We start from the raw sequence: 21413 nt of genomic DNA on the forward strand, positions 1-21413 counted from the left end.
GGGAAGTTTGAATCTCCTACAGACTGATAGAGATCATGGTGGATTTTTAGACCCTGGTTTTAGGAGATCTTCTACTCCATACGAATTGATTCTCCCAGACATGTCGTATATGTGCCCAATCTCTCTCCCTCTCATTCCACACCGTAGTCTTAGCATATCCTTCCTACTCTATTCTACCTTACTAAATTCTACCCTTTTCCAAGGAACAGAGCTCAGGTCCCATCCCACCAACTGCCCTACGCTGACCTTGCCCCTTCCTCCCACGGTACATATTGTCTACACGACACTAACTGACACTGACACGACACAGCAGATCTCTAGGACTCACAGGAATGCTCCCAGAAATTGAGAAATCCAAATATAGTACATAGTATAAAAATGTGAATTAAGAAAGGGAAAATAGAAAATACTCCAGCGCATGTGCACATCTCCTTTTTCCTGCCTCCTCTTCTCTCTTCCAAGGGGAGTCAACTGAGAAATATATGAGGACATCCTAAGCCAAACTAGGAATCTGTATTGATAAACCAAGATTTGGGAAGAAGAAGAGACTTATCCAGGGAGACCAAGGTTTGAAACCACTTTTAAACTGGACCTGATACCTGATCAGAGTCAGAATTTTAAGAAAGTATTAAGAGGCCACAAAGTCCAAAGAATATTTAGAAAGTGTCCTTAACTTCCCTAAACTTTGCTCATGAGACAAAATAGTTAGGGAATTATTATTGCAGCAGAAGAAATACATATGACTGGATATGTATGTATAAATTCAGACATTTTAAAATGGAGATTGTATATTATGAAAGCTCTTTTAAACAGATAAGGAAAATTCTATAGGATACTATAGAATTTTTTCCAAAAGATATGCTATTAGTCTGAATATTTGAAGCCTAAAATCCCTTTTCTGTTATAATTAACTTTAAAATCTACATATCAAGTGTGACTTCATACTGCTTCATTCATTTTTGAAAATAACATCAAGTTAAAAAAAAAAAGGCACTTCATTCTAAAATAGCCAGTGTTCTGTGTCAGAATCCAGAATTGTCCCAGGGAATGTCTCACAATTCTATGAGGTAGCTTCTTTTACTTTTAATAGCAGAGGAGTCATTTGTGAGTTCAATGTTCATGATATGCCTTCTCATGAAAAGCAATTGGAAGCAGCCTAGACCCACAGCTATGCACCTAGAGACTAATGCTTTCCAGCTGACCTAAGAGTCTTGCACCACCAGCAATGGCATTCCTAAATGGCAGTTACTGAGAGGCCAGGAGGTCAACAGCACCACACTAGGCACCAAGGGAAAGCACTAGTCCCTGCACTCCAGAAATTCCTGCTCTCTGCAACTTCCCTGAGGGGGCTTGGGTTGATTAATTCATTCTTTGTCTCCCACATCACAGTTTGTGTAAAGGCAAACTTTCAGTTAGATAAAGAAAGATAGTCTATGGGGTAAAAATAGAAATTGCCAAGGCAAAGACCTCCTTAGGAATCTGTGATTTAAATGATTTAAAGAGAAGACAGAAAGTTGAGTTTTTCCAGGTGGGCTGGAAAGAAGGCCAGTTTAACCATCATGGCCCATGGCAATGGTCCTGAACTAATCCTAGAGAGGCCCCCCTTTCTGGGTAAATTCCAAAGGTTATGTGAGTGAATGAGTAAGTGTTTGGTGTGGGTTTGTATATATATAAAGTTCTCCCTAAGGAGGAACTCTGGCTAATTCTATAATGTGCCTAGTAATCATTTGTTTATGCATTAATTCAGCAAACATTTCTGACAAATTTCAGATGTACCCAGCATTGTGATAGGGTATACAAAGAATAATAACAAATGTTATTTGTTTGTTTTTAAGCAATTTGGTCCAGTGAGGGAAACACACACATAAAGAGAAAATTACAAAACAGTTTAAGTGCTCACAAAGGTAATTTTAAAATACTATGAAAGCAGAGAAGAGAAGCTATTAGCGTTTTTGGAATGGACAGAGATGAACCAGCGAGGCTTCAGAGACAAAGCGGTGCTTGAGCAGCATCTTAAAGGAAGAGTAAGAATTTACCAGCAGGTATGAGTGTGGAAGTATTTTAGGCTTTTGGGCTTACAGAAAAAATAGAGAGACACTAAGAGACAAAATTAGAAAAGTAAGTAGGGGCCAGATTGCTAAGTTCCTTGAATGCTAAGCTAAGAAGTCTTTAAGGTTTTTAAGAAAGGTAATGGACATGAATAAATATGTTCTAGAAGAGATTAAGATGGAAACTAAATGAGAAATTACCACTGAATAGTCTCAATGACTACTAGTGAATTCATAATAAAAAATAGAGAAAATAAGGTGAATAAATATCTCCTCACAGGTCCATTATAACTTACATTTTATCAGACAGAATGAATGTGATATATGCAAAATGTTGGCACAAAAGATTCTCTTCTGGGATCTAGTTCTGGTAATAGCAGGACAGCTCATATCAGACTAACTTTCAAGCAGATAATAATTATAAACTCTGGAAAACAGATTAAAAAACAACCATCTGAAGTCACTTAAAATCTACCAAAATTAAGAAGAAACTGGAGAGGATTCAATCCCAGAAAGAAAGGAATTTCACTGAGTGAAATCCCTGTTTTCATAGCTTTTCCACGAAGACACTCTGCAGTCTGCATAGCATGGAGTGGCTAGAATGCAAACAGAAAGTCACTCTTAATCGGCTTAATGTGTCAGAAGATAGAGTTTGAGGTTTCTGAGTGGCTGACCTCTGAACTCCACATGTATATGGAAGACTCCCATAATTCCAGTGGAAAGTAGGGCTGTATATATGAAAAATCTGAGCAGAAATTTCAGCTGATGCCCATAGAAAGAGAAACAGCATTTGGATTTGAATCCTACCAAGTTAGAGAGGATTCAGGAACACCTTAGGCTTTCCACTGAAACGCCAGAGGGTCCACTCTTTAGAAATAAAAACTATATGCCAGGACTAAGTATTCACCCTAGGACTAAAGACAAAACTGAAACAGACTCTCCCCAACAGTGCAAAACTAAGCCTCCACAAGTTCAATGGGATTAGCAAGTACTTTAACTGCCTTCTAGTACAAAAACTAACATTCTTAATAGAGGAAAGTATAGAAGCCAGAGTTTCTACAATGTATGATCCACAATGCACAATATATAATAAAAAATTACTAGTTGTGCAAACAACCAGGAAAATGTGACCCAGAGACAAAAAAAAAAAAATAGTCAACAGAAAGAGAAACTGAGATGACTCAGATAGTGTAATTAGCTGACGAGGACTTTAAAGCAATCATTATAAATATGTTCAAGGACTTAAAAGAAAAGATTGTCATAATGAATGCATAGATGGGGGAAACTCAGGAGAGAAATGAAACTATAAAAAGAAACAAATGGAAATTCTAGAACTGAGAAGTATATTTGAGATGAAAATTCACTGAATGGGCTTCACAGGAGTTTAGAGTGCAGATAAAGAGTCAGTGAACTTGAAAACACATCAAAAGAAATTATCCAGTCTCAAAAACAGAAAGAAAAAAAAGCTGAAAAAGTAAACAGAGACTCAGAAATATGTAGAATAGTATTAAGTGTCCAAAAATATGTGTAATTGGAGTTTCAGAAAGAGAGGAGAGAGAGAATCACGACTGAAAAATAATTGAAGAAACACTGGCTGAAAATTACCTGAATTTGGTAAGAAACATCAACTTACAGGTTTAAGACATTCAGATAGATGCAGGCAGAATAAATACAAAGAAAACCATACTTAGACACTAGTCAAACTACTAAAAACCAAAGACAAAGGGAAAATTCCAGAGAAAAAGGATATATTACATACAAGGTAATGATAATACAAATGACAGCTGATTATTCATTAGAAACAATGAAGGCTAGAAGACTATAGAATACTTTAGAATACTAAAAGAAAAAAAAGCAAGTCAACTTAGAGTTTTATCTGGTGAACATATGCTTCAAAAATAAATATAAAACAAATTTTCAGATAAATAAATGCTGAAGAATGCATTACCTGCAGACCATACCAAAAGAGATATTCAAGGAAACTATTCAAGATGAAGAGAAATAACATCTGATAGAAACTTAGATATATAGCAAGAAAGGAAGAGCATCAAAAATGATAAGTATGTGACCAAATAAAAAAACATTTTTCCTTTTCCAGATTTCATTAATAAACAACTGACTGTTTAATGTTTTTAAAAGACAAAGGACTATTTAATACGAAATATAACATTGTATTGTGAGATTTATAGCATATGAAGAGGTAAAATATGTGAGAATAGCAGCACATTAGCACAAAAAACAAGGGTAATAAATGGAATTAAATTGTTAAAGGTTGCTTTACTTTATGAGAAGTGGTATAATTTTAACTGAAAGGATACTCAATTAAGGATGCACTGTGAATCACTAGAAAAAACAACTTAAAAAAATACAAACAGGTATAGCTAAAATGCCAATAGAGTAATTCAAATGGAAGGCTAAAAAAGGATTCAAAAGGAGACAGTAAAAAGATCAATGGTTGTCATGGGTGAAGGGAGAGAAGGTGAATAGGTAGAGTACAGAGGATTTTTAGGGCAGTGAAAATACTCTGTACGATACCATAATGATGGATATATGTTATTATACTTTTGTCAAACCCATAGAATGTACAACACCAAGAATGAACCCTAATGTAAACTATGGACTTTGGGTGATTATAATGTGTCAAGGTAGCATCATCAATTGTAATAAATGTACCACTTGGTGGGGGATGTTGATAATAGAAGAGGCTATGCATGTGTGGGGGCAGGAAGTATATGGGAAATCTCTGTACCTTCCCCTCAATTTTACTGTGAACCTTAAACTGCTCTAAAAAAATAAAGTATTAATAACAACAATAATAATAATAGGATTTAATTAACCCAAAGGAAGAAAAGGAAAAACAGAAGGTCAAAAGCTGAGAGAACAAATAGAAAACAAACAGCAAATTGTAAGACTTAAGGCCATCAAATTCAATAATTACATTAACTATAAATGAATTAAATAAAGTAAAATCAGAGATTTTCAGAATGGATAAAGAATAGAAATCAATAAAATAGAAAACAGACACAATAAAGACAATTTTCAAAGACAAGGGTTAGTAATTTGAAAGGATCAATAAAATTGATAAATCTCTAGTAAGACTGATCAACAAAAAGAGAAAACGAAAATACCAATATTTGGACTGAAAGAGGAGATTTCACTATAGATACTACTCATGTTAAAAGGATAATAAGGGAATATTGTGAATAACTTAATTCTAATAAACTTGACAACTTAGATGAAATGAACAAATTCCTTGAAAGACCAAGCTACTAAAATTCATTCAAGCATAAATAGAAAATCTGAATATTCGTAGCTAATAAAGAAATTAGACTTACACGCAACAACCTTCCCACAAAGAAAACTCCAGTCTCAAATGGTTTCACTGGTAAATTCTTTCAAACATTTAAGGAAAAACTAATAATAATCTTATACACACTAAGAAAGGAGAGGAAGAAAGAATACTTCCCAAATTCATTTTATGAGGCAACATCATACCCTGACAGAGATTTGAACATAAATGTAAAAATTCTTAATAAAATATTAGCAAGTTAAATCCAGCAATATGTAAAATAAATAATACTTCATGAACAGTAAGATTTATCTCAGGAATGTAAGATTAATTTAACATTTGAAATCAGGCAATGTAATTTACTATATTAACAAAACAAAGAGAAAAAACATGATCATCACAATACATTCCGAAAACAGTTTTAACAAAATTCAATATTCATTCTTGTTAAAAACTCTCAGGAAACAAGTAATAGAAGGGAACTTCCTCAGTCTGATAAAGGGCATTTAAGGAAAACCTGTAGGACATCATACTTAATAGTGAACTACTCCCCCAAGATAAAGAACAAGGCAAGGAATATACACTTTCACCACTGCTAATCAACACTCTTCTGCAGGTAAAGAAATAAAAAGAATACAAATTGGAAAAGAAGTAATATTATTTGTATTCACAGACAATATAATTGTTTACATAGGAAATCCTAAGAAATCTACAAAATAATTACTAGAATTAATAAGTGAATTTAGCAATATTGCAATATACAATATAAAAATACAGAAATCAATTGTATTTCTATACACTAGGAGCAAACAATCAGAAAATAATTTTTTTAAGTTTACATTCATAATAGCATCAGAAAATAAAATACTTAGGAATAAATTTAACCAAAAAAGTGTGCAAGACCTCTATACCGAAAACAATGCAACATTAGTGAGTTAAACTAAAGAAGACCTAAATAAATGGAGAAACACACCATGTTCATAGATCAGAAGACACAATATTGTTAAGATGTCAGTTCTTTCCAAATTTATCTATAGATTCAACCCAATTCCAATAAAAATCCCCAAAAGACTTTTTAGAAGTTGACAAGTTGATTTTAAAATTTATATGAAAAATAAAGCAGGAAGAATAGCCAAAACAAACTTGAAGAAAATTGGAGGGTTCAAACCACTTGATTTCAAGACTAAATACTTCGTGACATTATAAAAACTAGAGTAATAAAGACAGTCTGGTATTGGTATAAGCATAGACAAATAGATCAGTGGAACAGAACAGAGTTCAGAATTAAACCCTCACATATATGGTCAGTTTTCAATAAAGATCTAGGCCGTTAAAGCGGGAAATGATAGTCTTTTCAACAAACAGTGCTAGAACAAGTGGATAAATATGTGGAAAAAAGTCATCTTTGACCTCTTATCACACACTACTCCCAACAATTAATTTGAGAGGAATCATAACAAAACCAAAGCAAAAACTATAACACTTTTCAAGGAATACATAGGAGAATACTTTAGTGACCTTGGAGTAAGCAAAGATTCTTAGATATGACATATAAAGCACTAAATATACAATAAAAATGATAGACTGAACTTTATCAAAATTAAGACTCTGCTCATCAAAAATTATTGTTAAGAAAACGAAATGTCAAAGCACAGACTGGGAAAAAATATTCACAATACACATATCTGACAAGAACCTGTATCAAGAATATATAAAGAACTTCTACAAAAAAATAACAAAAAAGTGAACAATCTAACTTAAAAATGAGCAAAAGACTTGAACAAACACCTTATAAAAGAAGATATAGTTATGGCCAATGAGCACATGAAAAGGTATTCCATATCATTAGTCATCAGGAAAACACAAATTAAAAGCACAATGAGATACTATTTCCCACCCACTAGAATGGCTTACAACACTAAATATTGGCAAGGATATAGAGCAACTGGAACTCATTATTGGTGGTGGAAATGTAAAATGGAATGACTATTTTGGAAAACAATTTGGCAGCTTCTATAAAGTAAAATATATACTTACCTATGACCTGGCAATTCTACTCCTAGGTACTTACCCAAAACAAATGAAAACTTTTGTCCAGAAATAGATTTATATAAGAATATCATAGAGTTTTATTCATAACAACCAAAAACTGAAAATAACTGGAGAATGGACAAATTGTGGTATATCTATACAACCATGGGATACTAGTCAAAATAAAATTGTTTTAATTTTTAGTTTTTTTTAAAAAAGCGAAAACAAAAGAACCAATATAAAACAGAAAACCAACCAAATAAACAAACAAAAGTGATATTTTTCTGAAAGGTTCTTTTCTCTGTGGACTTGAGTGTGTAGCATATTCAGACCACTGTGAACTCAAAAAGAATTATTAAGATGGGCAAAAAAGCTTATCAATAAAAAGAGACATAAATATATACCATTGGGTTGCTTGACAATCACAGTACTTTAGACCACATCATTTATTCTTTTGATTTTGTCCTGTGAGGTTTTGGAAAGAGTTACATGATACATTTGATAGTCCCTTATTTGGGTCAATAGAGAAAATGAAAATGAGGGCATCAGAAACAAAAACGTAAAAGATAAAGGAATTTTAGAAGGGAATATGAAAAATTAGGAAAGAAGGAGGGTATTAATATTACACAGGATGGATTTTTTTGCCATGTTTATCTCAACTCTATCTTAATATTGCAGAGGTCTAATCCACTGTGTTGTAGGAATGGCTGACAGCTGTCTGTCTATGATTATGGAAGTTCTGCTAACTTCACATTCCTGCTCACTGCCAGAATGTGAACTTACTTTCATTACAAGAAGGCTGCTTGGAATTCAAATTTGATTTCGTGATGCAAAAAAAAAAAAAAAAAAAACAATTTGGCTATCCTAGTGGTTTATTTGGCAGGAAAACACATTCCATGGCTGAGCAAGAGCCTTAATCATTAGAGAAGTGATGTATTCATCTTCCGAAAAGAAGAAATGCCAGGAGTGAGGAGTATGATTTGCCCTCTATGTCTTTTATAAAAGATTAGCTAGATAGGTTAGCAAAGAATGACCTACTGATGAGCGCCATGATTTGAAGAAGGAAAATGTAAAATATGGATGCATAGTTCTTCTGAGCTAGACATTGGTGAAAAAACAGGAACCAGTAGTGTAGGAACAAAAGATGAATAACCTGTGGTACTTTGATTAAGGTGTTAATTCTTCATTTGTCCAATGTAGGGAAGGCCATAAGTAAATTTTCATTACCCTGTTTTCATCTTAAGGTTCTTCAATCCCACTAAAAACAAATACCCTACTTACCTCAACTATTGAACTTATCTATACCAAGAAATTCACTAAATAAACTAGATAGATAGACAGATAATAGATATATAGATATAGATATAGATAGTATACATATAAAGAAAAAATTCCATTGGGCACTTTAGGAAAAGACATGTCCCTAAGCAGAGTACCAAAATAATTTTCTAAAGAGCAATTTATCTTTTTGACTAGACTAGACCAGAGGTCAGTTTCCAGGATAGGAACATCAGGTGTGCTAAGTAATTTTACATACTATAATATTTACAAAATGCTTTCAGTCAACACATTATCTTAATCCTCTTTATAATCCTTTGCAATTGGTAGAAGGGTAGATATATTTGTCCTACTTTATAGATGAGGAAACTAGAGTCAAAGAGGTTATGTTACCTTCCTCTGAAATAACCAGTTGCTAGTACACTGCTAATAAGGAGCAGAGCCAGATCTAGAACCTAGGTCTTCTGACTTTGGGTCTAGTGCATTTCCCCTACACCAAAGCTACCCCAGTCACCATTCAGTGATCTGAAATAACTCTAAATTTCAAAGCACCCCATTCCTTGGCTGGAACATTACTTTCACCCTGTAAGGATGCCGTTTCCCTACACAGCTAAGCACATTAGCGGAGCCCATTATCAGTTATGAAGTTCATGCCACTATCTAATTGGTCTCTGAAATACTGCCTCACCGAAGATGCAAGAGCATGCAAAGAGAGCACTAAGGACTAAAAATATAGCAGGGATTAAAGCGATGCTAAATTAAGGCATTTTTGGTTGCAGGATTATGAGCAAGTGTTATTGTGGATAAGGCTTCTATTTCTTCCTATTGGAAACTCCATTCTTTTTAAAAGATCAACAAGAAGAACCAAAAGGGAATTCCCTAAGGTCAGCTCTGAGGAAACATAAACCTCTAATTCAATAACTCTGCTACTGCCTGAAAAAAGGCTTTATTATTGCAACATCCATATGGAGCCAATTGGACATTAATGACTAATCAATCCCTCCCCTTTCTATTCTACTTAAAGTGTCACAAACCATGTTTAGATTAGCCCATTTCCTGCTTCGGATTGCTCAAGATGTCTTTTGTTCTTTCAGGACCAGCCTGATGGAGGCAGCTTAAACAAACACACGACCGGAGTGGCGCAGGAGTTATAAAGTGCCATATGTGAATGAACAAAGGGGCTATACTAAAGCCTTTTGTGGTATTTGTTAATGTTTTTCATCTGAGCTTAAAAAGGCTTAATGACTTTGTGGTGAGCTGATGCATGTGGCTCGTGGCTTTGCAAAATGAAGGAAATTCTAACCAGTGATGTACCAGTCTGTGTTTTCAAGAGTCTCTTGCTTTCAGTTTTGGTGCCCGTGTTTACTTTTTTTTTTTTAAATTCTCAAGTTATATTCGCTTTACACAGATAGCTAAACAGAGCCCTCTATCTTGTTTCAACCAAAAGAGCCAAGGGCAACGGGGAGAACTTATGTGATTCTTTATTTTAATGACCTGAAAGTAGCAGAGAACATCAAATATTCTACTTATTATCTATTTGCTATTTGTATGCACAAGAGGAATGCTTACAAGCTGTTGGGCCCAGGCAAAAAGGCATCATTTAAATGTGAACTAGAGACCACTGTGGATGAAATAAGACAATAAGAGGTTCTGGCTTCCCAAGTTTTCAGGAGAACCAGGCTCAGATTCAAGTAGATTCCCTTGGAGAATGCAGAGGCTGGTGAAAAGCTGGTAGACTAAATAATTCATGTTGCTCAGCAGCTTCTGGCTTCAACCCACTCAATATACTACCATAGATGCTACATGAAATTAAGAAGCACAAACCAAGATGAAGCAAATCTCAGAGTTAGTTAACAAATGCACTACTAAATCCATCTTCTCATTTCCGTCTTTATCACTCACGGATTGCCTTGGCCTCACTGTCTCTGCTGGACTATTATAAATACTGCCCTTCTAGCTGATATTCTTACTTCCAGTTTTGAATCCCCAGTCTCCACTTAAATACCTCTTCCCAATTTCAGCCAGAATGATCCATCACAAATGCAATTCTGACCAGTCCACTCCTATATTTAAAAGTCTTCAGTGGCTCCCTCGTGCCCAAAAGATTAAGTCCAAACTCCTTAGTATGGTATACAAGGCTCTCCATGACCTGGCTCTCTACCTGTGTATCCAGTTCCATCTCTGACTACTCCACTTGAAATTTTTTTGCTTTATAATACTGAACTACTTTTAGTTCTCTATACACCATGTTGTTTCATACTAAGAAGACATGTTTTTCCTTTTCTTGGAATTTCCAGTCCATCTTGCATTCACTCATTCTTTGACAGGAATCATCTTCTCTGGGAAGTCTTACCTGGTTTGTCAGGTTGGGATAAGTATTTTAGGCTCCCACAGCACCCTGCGCCTTCCTCTATCTTAACATTTACCATTTTTCATCCAAATTACCAGTTGCGTGTGCCAACGTCCTTCACTAGACTGTGTACCCCAAACAGGCAGGGACTGCATTGTGTCTTATTCACAACTGCTTCCTCAGGGTCTAGTACACAAACTGGCATAAGGTAAGTACTCAAATGTCACAGTAGAGAGCAATAGACATCTTCAAAAGTGAAAATTTTAGAGTGAGACTCATGTCTACATGTTGCATTGGAACCTGGGGATTTCTGAAGTCAGACTTGGTATAAATCCCATTTTATTTCTTATATTCTGTTAAGAACCTTGCCTTACTTGAGCCTTCTGTAAACTAAGAATAGCTTTGATGGGAAAATGTACCCATAGTTGTTTGGGACTCATCAGAGACCATCATTTCTAATCTTACTTCTTTTATTGACTCCACACTGCACAATTCTGAAATCCCAGCCTCCCCACTTCTGGGGAAATCTGGAAAGGATGGTCTGAGGTTTTGGGAAATAGTAAATCTGGAACTATTCTAATGCTGTAGGATGTGCATAAATATATACAACTGAAGTATGTATTCAAACACGAAGATGACGGGACCTTCCCTAGATTGCAGAGTCATTATGAAATGGATAAAATATGCTCACAGAATTAGAGAATTTTAACATGAGAGGGATATTAAAGATCATCTAATCCACATTCCTCATTCTACATGAGGAAACCGAGGTTTAGAGAGGTTAAATTTCCCAAGTCTCATGGTTAGTAAATGGCAAAATCACAATGAACTCAAATGTAACTATCCCCAGTTTCACACTTGCCATCAAAATGAATTTCTAAAATTGTCAGCTGAATTGTTTCAATGGCATTCAGGCTTAGCTTTAAAAACTCTTAACAAAATTAATTTAATTGGTTTCTTGTCTTCATTTTACTTCATTTGTTTTAGGAAATCTGCGTTTATTAGAATGAGAGATGGAGATCATGAGTGTAGTAGAAACTAAATTTTTTTCTTAGGTTAGGGATATGAAAGTAGACAGTATTAGAAGGAGATGGCTCAAGGATTTGGGGCAATCAAGTCAATTTTATGGACTACCAAAACTTCTCCCTGAGAATCTGGTGAAAGCATTTAAAAGGTACCTAGTATTTGTGTGGTTTGAAAGATTAAAATAAAAAAAAACTCTCACAAGTTTCTATTTCTCATTAAGTGTTTCTGCTTTTTAATGAAAACCAACAGGAAAAAGCTACTACAACAAAGACAACCAACCCAATCAGCTCACCTTGGAGAAAAACGGGAGTCAGTGTGGCTCAGATGCTATGTAGTTAGAAAGACTGGGGTTTGAATTCAATCTTTCCTAACTAAATAATCTTAGGTAAATTCTCCAAACTGTAGTTTCTTCTCCTAAAAAAGAGAGTTAATAATTTCTACTTGGCAGGATCCTTGTGAGGATTAAATGGGAATGTAAGTTTCCTAGCACAGTGACTGGAACCGAGTACCCACTCACTAAACAGTAGTCGTCCTTAGAAATAGTAGCAGTAGTAATGGCAAGAGACGTAGCAGAATGTCTATTTCAGTACCGAGAACATAGCAGGTGCTTAGCTCATCTTTGTTCCCTTGTAATCTTTTCTCATACCTGGGTGATATTTCCTATCCTGCACAGTCCTGTTCTTCAGGCTAGTTATAATATGAACCCACAAGTTAGCTGGGGAGGGCAATTTACTACTTAATGAGCCTGTTTTATGCCCATAAGCTAAAAATAAATTTCAAAAGGATCTCTGTGATATAAAACTAAAATGCATCAAATACGCATAAGATCCAACCAAGAAAGACTATCTCACATCTCCCTAGCTGCCACATGTGGGAACTATAACCAGACTACGCTGCTCAGTCCGAGCCAGAAAAAACAGAAGAGACCATTATTGTACGAACTTATGGATCAGCTTTTTAAACGGGACTTATTGGAATAACAAAGGATTAGGATTATTGACTATGAGACGGTAATGAATGGAGGGTAAGGAAGTTTCAGGGACATTTGACAGTTGTTTTTCTTTCTCCCCTACTAACAGTTCTGTAACTCCGCAGCATAGAGTAGCTATTATCTTTTTTCATTTTGTCCTCATGCAGGATCGACCTTCCCCGTGAAAAGTGAGCTTATAGTGAAGCAGCATGAAGTGATTTCTCTGCCATGAAAGTAGATATATATATATTGAAACCAGTAAGCTGCAATTTGTATTTTAGTATAAATTTAAAATGGTTGAATATATTGCTAATGAAATTCTTCTCTCCAGGACTGAGACTTGGGATATGAAGTTTTAGTTCAGAGTTACTTTTTACAGCCTACTCCTAAAAGTAACCGTCTACAGGATAATGCAAATGCCGATGGAATCTTGCACAATCTCTTCCCTCTGGTACCATGACATAATTTGGGGCATCATGTCTAAGGATAAATAACCACTGAACAAAAACAACTGAAAAAAAATCACTCTCCACTAGTGAGAGGCAAAAGTACAAGACGGATCTGTAAGGCATGGATCAGTTACAGAAAACAAAGTGAAGTCATACTTAAACGAGTAACAGTCCCAGGAGGAAAGGAGATATTTTTAATATGACTTGAATGAAAACTCTCCTAACACTTACTCAGCTCTATCATGATATAATGTGAAAAGACAGCCACTGAACATCCCCTCTGAAAAGATATTAAAGAGGACAGGGGAATAAAGAGACTAACCTAACTGCTGTTTTTCCGTTATTTTTAATCTCTATAGTCTAAGTCAATCTTAAACAATTAAAGGTTAATGCCAGTTTATTTGGTGGCAACATCCAAATTCCTCAGCCTGGCATTAAATGCCCTCCACAATATGGAACCCAACTATTTCTGTAAATATTCAATTCGACAAATATTTACTGAGTGCAAATGTGCGCAAGGCTTTGCTTGGGGGGCTCGAGGGAGAACACAAAGATGAGAAAGGCTATTTTTCCCTTCTGGAACTTCCTTACAAATGTCTGTTTGCTTTACTGTTTCTGTATCTGCTTGGATTATTCCCTCAACTTAAAGTTCTTCCCCTTCTCTTTGCTCATCCAAATCAAGGCTTATCTCCAGCTATATTTCTATCAGGACTTCCAGAATCATTGCTGTCCACAAAGCACTATAGCTTCAGCCACTAAATAGTTCATTTTTTCTGCTTCTCTAATGATGTACTTGAACACATAACACCTTAGGCTGCTTTGCTTTCTATGTGTGCTAAAATTATAATCCCAACTGCAGTATTAGCTCTTGGAGAATATAGTGTAGTCCATCTTTTAAAAAGGCCTTCCTTCCATGCCCATAACAGTGCTGTGCAAATAAGAGATAATCAGTAAATTATGACTTGAATATGTGGGTAAAACTGAAGATCAGGGGCCTCTGAGTAGGGACAGGACCTGGCTATCTGCACTGGCAATTCAGCCTACAGAGAACCACCTCTAAAGAGTATGAAATGGCAGATACTGGGTGCAGGCAAACAGTAATAGAAAAGCAGAGTAAAATGAGACAAAGAATCTAAAAGAAGGAGATATTCAAAAATAAGAATATCTTAGTTAAAGAAAAAAAGATAGGAAGTCACTAACAGAAAATAGGGGAGAGATGGGTGGTTATCAACTTTTTGGAGTAAGTTAGAAGCACAGTTCTCAGAACTTGAGGAGAAGGAAAGGACCAATTAGGCCAAAAAAAAAAAAAAAAAAATGTTGGTCTCAAATCCAATCTTGACTTTAAGCAGAGAGAATTTAAAGAGCACTTCAAGTATGCCTGATGCTCTTTAAATCCCACCAGCCTAAGGTTGGGCTGAATTCTACAGCCTACAGATGGGAAGTCAAGTGGCTCTTGCTGCCAAGAAAGGAGCCTTCTGGGACAGGGAACTAGAAAATGTCCACACCTCAAAAGCTACACAGTCAGTCCAAATACGGCAGATAGACCTCTATCAGCCAGGGTTTATTCTGATGTATTGGTTTACGTGAAGCAGACATAATGTACTGCTGAGGCAGCATGGATTGATTTTGCAGTCCCACGGGGAACATACACTGGCTGCTCTTGACTTGGGTCTAATTTTCATGGTAGATGGTGCTAATCTTTTGTCACTCAGTTGCTGTAGCAAGTTGGGAAAGTACTTCTGTGTAATTCAGTCATGGCATAGACAAGCATTTCTTTCCCAGGGTAGAGAATATTCAGTCAGAAAACTAGATAGTTTGTGAGTGTGTGTGTGTGTGTGTGTGTTTGGTGATTATATACACTGTCACTGACACCTCTTTAGAGAAGGCAGTCCAATGAGAAACCAGCTATCGGCAGGGATAGGTTCCTCACTAAAGGGAGGCTGGGTCTTTGATTCGGCTTTCTAGCTTAAGCAACTCTGAGAAGCAAGGTGAGTTCCCTTTATGGGGTATTAGGGGATGGAGTTATACAAGAATCTTGACATTTCACTCTCTTGCCCCATCAGGACTATCTATCACTTGGAGAGTTCAATGGAAATTGTTTTCTACCAACATTAAAAGTTATTTGGGAGCTTTTAAGACACAGCAAATATATTTCTTTAAGAGAAGTTTATTTGCTTGTTTAAGAGAGCTGCACTTTATATATAGTGTTGATATAAACTGGTGCACAGAATCCTCTAAAACTGTTTATATCCACAGTAAAATACATTTTTGTGATACTCATACAACAGACTTAGCCCAGAGCTAAGGGCTTTGTGAACTCTGCTTATCTCCCAGCCTGTGTGACTGTTACTCATTCTTCACCATGTCTTGAGCCTCCCTGACTTCCACCCATCCTGGCCTCAGACCCCAGCCTGCTGCTTCCATACAGACTGCTTTGCCTATTCATTTCTCCGAGACTCCTGGAAACACTGTATTAGGCAGCTATGGAAGGCCAGACCCAGAAGCCCAGAGCACAGCTCTGGTTAGTGCTCCCTTCTGATTGCCCTGGGTCTTTTCTTTTAACGTGTACAATGCCCATCTTTTATTCCTGGTATATACTCTAGTTCTTGGATACCTTGTTAGGCAAAGACATCTCATCCTTGGTATATTTCTATAATAATTTCATTTATTTAAAAATGGTGTGGTCCCTAATTGATACTTGTTTGACTTAAAGGTGAATGATTTCAATTATTTGGCAGGAAAATCAGAGAATTAAAAAACTGTCGACTAGAAATCACCTAAACCAACTTCTTCACCTACAGATGTGAAAATTCAGGGAAAAAAAGTGACTTTCTTAGATTGGAACAACTAGAATATAAGTCTCCTACTCCTTAAGCAAATATCTGAAGGGGTGTCATGTGGAGAAATGGTAAGTTTTATTTTACTGGAATCCAGAAGTCAGACTAGAACCAATGAGTAGAAGTTACAAGGAAGCAGAGACAAATTTTGGATATAAATAACAAAGAATTAATAATTAGAATTGGAATGAGCTTCTCAAGAAGTAGTAAGTTTTCTGCCATTAGACTATTAGAGGCATTTGAACAGAAGGGAGATGATCACTGGTCAGGGGTATAAGAAAGGATTTCTTGGCTGGAATTGTAAATTTGATGATGTCTCTCCTTTATTCCAACCCTGAGAATCTAAGTGTTGCAATGTGAAGCACTGTATTCTGCTGGGCTTGAACTAATAATGACCCTTACATTCCAAAGTATAAGCAGTTATAGCCTTTAAATCCCACCCAGATTATACCACGGCTTGCCTCTGCTGCCTTGAATGAGCCATGTATCACCAAGTCAATCTTTCTTTTCCACCAGCAGTAAGGATCCAGAGAGGGGAAAGGGAATGAGAAAAGCTTCAAAGATTTCCCAGAGTGTGGATCAAAGGGTAAGCAGGATTTCTAGAGAAGACATTCACATTAAGTAGTGCATTTTTAAGGAAAATGGAAAAGTTGCAGTCTCTGTTATTTTTCTAAACAAGGAGCTTAAGTTGACAATAATAAAGCTATCCTGAGATATAAAACTTAGAGGCAATCAGAAGTTCACAAAAAATGAAGATTTCAGAAGGGTTAAGGCCATCTTGGCTGGGATCCAATTCACAAATTCAGTACAAATCTATAAAACTCTTCTAAGCAAATCTGAGAACGAGGGCAACAGTTCTAAAAGGGGCTTTTCTTGGAGTACATATCTATTTCCATTCAAATCAATGTAAGTTTTTGATACATGGAGGATAGCACATCATTACAATTCCAACCCAGGGTCTAAAAGTCTGGCCAATGATAATCACTTTCAGAGCTCATCCCTTTCAGAGCTTGTATTCCACTATTCCCCACATCAAAATGAGGTGCAGCCTCCCTCTGAGGCTGGGATAGAATAATTGAATTGGAGAATTAAAAGAGGTGTTAGAAGAATGTTTTCTTACTTAAATTATTCTGCAAAACAGAAAAAAAGAAAAGTATCCCTTTAGAGACCCCAGGTATGACAGAAAGAAGAAACAGGATGGAAAGAATATAAAAAAGAAGGCAAGCCACACCTCTAGTTGCTGGGGGAAGAGGAGGAGGAGAGAGGAAGAGGAGGAGCACATCTGTGAAATGTAATTAGGAAATACTACCAGAAAGATCTTCTCATTAATAAAAAGAAAAGCTCAAGGGGCTTGAAAACTTGATTCAGCAGGTGGCACGAATATACTCTCAAAGGTTTCGGTCTCCTCTTTTATTTCTCTGAAGAAAACTTAGTAGAAGCTATGGTAGACAGATCACCTTTCTTATAAGAAACACACTCTGTATTTTATGAAGACCCTAATAACAATCTCGGATTTGGAGAGGACTTTAGAGATAATGGAATCCAACATACCTCTTTTAAAAGATAAAGAAATTTAAGCTCAGAAGCATTAGTCACTTTTTTGCATCTTTTAGCAAAAGAGCTTTAATCAAAATCCCCCACTAACCAGGCCAGAGCCCCTTTTACTATGCTTTGCAACCTTGACATTGGGAGCATTGGGATAAGAATTGCACTCTTGCCTAAGGAGAACAGGACAGGGGAAATGCCATATGAGAAGTCCATAAAAAGTTAAACAGCTGTTCGTCATTCTTAATAAACAGTGACAGACTCAACTAATTGAGTCCTCTCTTCCTCACATGTCCCACATAGGAGCTAATTGATTTTGTGTGCTCAATACATATTAAGACTTCAACTGCTTCAAAGTATAACAAGACCTTAAACATGTTTCCTAAGCCCCTAGCACCAATGAATTTGTAGTTTTATAAATATCATGGTGAACAAGAAATGCTGTCTTGTCATATTCAAGCCAAATAACAGCTGGACTTTAAAAATAAAATTTTGAAGGCATTTGCCTTTTATATTTTTAATTTCTGTTTTCCTAGCTTATGGTTTTGTCATTTGATTTTGATGAGTGGCTAATACACATGCACAGCTGCCTCTTTTGGTGACCTTTGCCCTGCTGCTTCCATGCTCAGAGCCATGAAGCAGGGCTACAAGTTGCTTACTAAGTCATAATGGCATCTTCACGACGGGCAGACATTTTCCTGGGAAGCCTGGCTGGAAAAGGGCCTCATCTTCGAGGCTGGTTTATTTTAGTCACTTCAGAAGCCCCACAGGAGGATGAGGGAGAAGTGGAGGGAGGGCACAGCCCCTTAAAATTGCTGTTCTGCATTATTCAGAATAGCTAAGACATGGAAACAACCTAAGTGTACATTGCTGGATGAACGGATAAAGAAAATGTGATACACACACACAAACACACACACACACACAGGAACATTATTCATCCATAAAAAAGGAGGAAATCCTGCCATTTGCAAGAACATGGATGGACTCTGAAGACATTATGCTAAGTGAAATAAGTCTGACAGAGAAAGACAAATACTGTATGATCTCATTTATATGTGGAATCTAAAAAGGCCAAATTCACAGAAACAGAGAGTAGAATGGTGGTTGCCAGGGACTAGGGCATGGGGGAAACAGGGAGATGTTGGTCAAAGGGTACAAACTTCCAGTTAAAAGACCAATAAGCTTGTGGGATCTAATGTACAGCATGATGACTATAGTTAACAATACCGTATCATATACTTGACAGTTGCTAAGAGAGTAGATCTTAAATCTTCTCACACACAAAAAAAGTAATTATCTGAGGTGACTGAGGTGTTAACTAACCCTAGTGGGGAAATCATTTCCCAATATATACGTGTATTGAATCATCACATTTACATCTTAAATTTACGCAATGTTATGAATCAATTATACCTCAATAAAGCTGGAAAAAATTTTTAAATTGCTGTCCAAAGCCAGCGGAAACATGGAGATGATCATGTATGGTCTGAGAAGGGACGACATCCCGGGCTGGAGCCACAGAACTCTCCTGTCAACCGAGCTTACCTAAGCAGCTTCCACTCTGAATCTCTGTGGGGCTCAAAGACATCTTGATCTTTTTAGCACTGTTCTCAGTGGTAATTATGTCTGTCTGTCTGTTGTGTATGCATTTCCATTTTAATCTTCCGTCTTCCTTCTCTAGACTCTAAACTCCCAGAGGTCAGGAACATACCTATTTTGTTTCCCTTGGTTTATCCAGTGTACAGTTCAGGGGCTGGTACACAGTAGGCACTCAAGAAATGTTTGTTTTTGTTTTTGTTTTTTGTGACCACAAACTGACTGAAGGAGTTGATGAATTTTTTAGTTATTCTTTCACTTAGTCCCTTCTTACTCTTCCCGTTAAGGGAAATATGAAGGAGCAAAGTAGAGAAAGTATTATGTGTAACTGTTATCTACTCTGACTTGAATATGAACTGTAACTCCAGCAGGCTTTGCAATCAGCTCACACTTGAACAGATGCCAGGAAATACCCTGAAGTCAGCAAAAGGCTGCTACCCATCCCAGCAGTCCTCACAAAGGCATTGCTCTTCTGTCGGTATCAGAGCAGGTAACTTGACTCCATTCATGAACTCACAGTCCCCCAAAAGCACACAAGGTCTCAATGGCAACTCTGGGCAAGCTTCTGAAGGGAGGTTTTCACACGCTCCTTAAGCTCCTGGGCCACGACAGCCTTCTACTATTACACTCATCAGGCACTGCTGCTATGTGTGGCGGAGTAACACGAGTGCTGGTGTATGGCATGACTTGCTATATTTAGGGGAGGGGAAATGGGCCATACTGAGGAAAGTCATAAGGAGTTTGTTCAGAAAAATGAAGGCACCACATATTTATCTGTATAGACAGGGCGTGCAGTACAGCACGGTATTTCAGAGCCAGGGTTCTGGAGCCAGGCTGCCTGGGATCAACTCTCAGCTCTACCCTTACCAGTTGTGTGACCTTTGGCATGTTACTTAATTACTCTCAGCCTTAATTTTCTCATCTGTAAAATGGAAAAAAAATAATATCTTCTTTACAGAGTTGTATAAGGTTTAAGTGAGAAAGTATATGTAAACAGCGTAGCACATTCTCTGGCATATAAGTGCTTGATAAAGGTTTGCTAAAAAAGCAAAGTAATCAGGAAATTGGTTTGAATCCAGACAATATGGGTATTGAATAAAATTTCCAAAGATATTTCTATACAATACATTTCTCTACAGTTCAATTTTTCATTTTTTCCTTTTATAATGGTTGATAACTCTGACCACGATTTTTAACTTACCAAGCACATGATATCAACTAGATTACTAGCATTACTGAGAGGCAAATGACTATATTTATACCCGTTGTGTAGTTAAGAAACCAAATGAAGAAAGTTGAATGACAGATTAAGAAAACTCTGTTAGAACAGGGGCAAGATGACAAGACTCTGTGACTCCTAGTCTAAGGGAAAATGAACAGACTGAACACTCCAAAGTGATGAAAAATATAACTTCATTGTGTAGGGGCAAAGATCTAAGTACTCTCCAGTACAGTCTTCCAACAAACCTGAGAGGGGCCAGACCTGAGAGAACTGGCTCCCCAGGCCACAGAAGCTCAGTCCTCACCAGAGGAAAAACCTGCACTTCAAAGTGCCTCTAAAAACGTCACTGTCAATGTGCCCTTGTATACATTCTTCATGGAGGACGGGGAGTATACTTCTGGTTTCGAGTCCTCTTTACCCCTCCCTTCCTCCTCCTCCTCTTCCTTTTCTTCTTCTTCTTCCTCTTCCCTTTCCTTTCCTTCCTTCCCCTCTCTCTCTCTCCATACCAATCAGGATTTATTTTAACACCTTGTCCCCGGGACTATCATTAAACATTAGTCTCTCCTACTGGTATGAAAAATCTGCCTTCTGGAAACTCTCTGAAGTGTTTCCTAATGTCTGATACTATCCGTCTCTTAGTGCTCATGCCAGGGATTTCTGAACTGCCTGGGATGGCCCCACGCTATCACTAGAAGCCATGCACAGTTCAGATGCTGCTATGAAATGTCTTCATGTGTTTTCAAGGGATTAGTGTCCTCGAAGAAATCCT

The 21413-nt window shown here is 36.8% G+C and overlaps 1 protein-coding gene across 4 annotated transcripts in view; it reads right to left on the bottom strand.

The window, feature by feature from the left end:
• SOX6 (SRY-box transcription factor 6) overlaps positions 1 to 21413 on the bottom strand; it is a 573709-nt gene that overhangs the window by 23435 nt on the left and 528861 nt on the right. The window lies entirely within an intron of this gene.

This window comes from Diceros bicornis, chromosome 7 (genome assembly GCF_020826845.1).
Source record: "Diceros bicornis minor isolate mBicDic1 chromosome 7, mDicBic1.mat.cur, whole genome shotgun sequence".
Classification (NCBI taxonomy): domain Eukaryota; kingdom Metazoa; phylum Chordata; class Mammalia; order Perissodactyla; family Rhinocerotidae; genus Diceros; species Diceros bicornis.